The following is a 1,361-nucleotide window of genomic DNA, read 5'->3' on the forward strand; positions in this document are numbered from 1 at the left end:
GCAATTTTTCCCCAACGGCTTATACCAGTGCCTCTTTTCTCTTCCTTCATGCCGTGTTTATAGTCAGAGGCTCACAGTCCAATTCTTGGTCACTTTCCATCTTGTATTCTTTGCACTTTATTTTTCATGCCAGCAAGGTTTTTCTTTCCCAAATAGACACTTAGTTCCCTGAAGGTATATTCCATGACTGGCAGTAATGTAGTGCTTGGCACTAGAGCATTCCATATTTTTCAAAGCCTTTTCCTGCCTTCCATGAATTCAGCCATGGCAGGATAAGCATGGCCATGCCCACGTGACAGACATGGACACTGACGCATGGGAAGGGGAGTCGCTTGGTGGGGCACATGCTACTCTTTGGAACCAGAAATGAGACTTCATGTTATTGGCTGAATGTCTGCTACCCAGTGGCCCCTATCAGGACTTCATGTTCATTTCTTAGCACTGTCCCCCATAAACAGAAAAGACTCAAGAATCACTTGATTATTTAGCTTTTAAAGTATTTCTCTATGTTTAATTGTTTGAAACCTCAGTGTGGCCAATTAATAATGACTGCAAATGTGTGACCCCTTCTTCCATCGAGAAATGGGGTGTAATTCCTATCCTCTTGAATTTGGGCTAGATTCAGTGGTTTGCCATAACCAATAGAACATGGTGGAATTGACACTGTGGATCATCTGAGAAGTCAGAAAAGATCATAGAGTTTCCACTTTGCTAGTTAGAACACTTGCTCTTGGAGCATTGAGCCATCATGTAAGAAGAGTGATTACTTTGAGGTTGCCATGCCAGAGAGGCCAAGAGCAGTGTTTCACTCAGGGCAGCAGTCCTAGCTAAGCCCAGTTTCTGAGCCATCCCTGCCAAGGTGCTAGGTATGTGAGTGAGGTCACATTGGGACCCCCAGATCAGACCATCCACCAGTAAGTGTCCATCATTTATGGTACATGAGACAGAAAACTCAACATGAATTCCTGTTTTGGGGTAGTTTGTTTCATAACAGTAGATGACCCAGAAAATTCTTCTGTCTTCCCCTGAGCCCACTGAGAACAGCGTATCAATGGCTGAATAGAAACTGGGCTTACAAAGGCTCACTGCTTAATTCCATACGTTAGATTCCTGCAGTATTATTTTAGCTTTCCTCACCTTTTGCTGGAGGAAATTGTGTGGACATACTGAATTCTCCCAGAGAATTAGGTTCTGTTTAGAAACATGCTTACAATTATGAGTTGTGCAATTGACTCTGAGAGTGTCCACATAAAATTACGCAGTTTTGAGCGCGTCCATGTTTTCAACTCTGGGTTTAGTCGTACGTATCATTCAGGTTCCAACTTGGGTGCTTTCTCTGCCATGAAATCTTTTATTTATTT

This window comes from Mandrillus leucophaeus, unplaced genomic scaffold, assembly GCF_000951045.1.
Source record: "Mandrillus leucophaeus isolate KB7577 unplaced genomic scaffold, Mleu.le_1.0 Scaffold952, whole genome shotgun sequence".
Lineage (NCBI taxonomy): Eukaryota > Metazoa > Chordata > Mammalia > Primates > Cercopithecidae > Mandrillus > Mandrillus leucophaeus.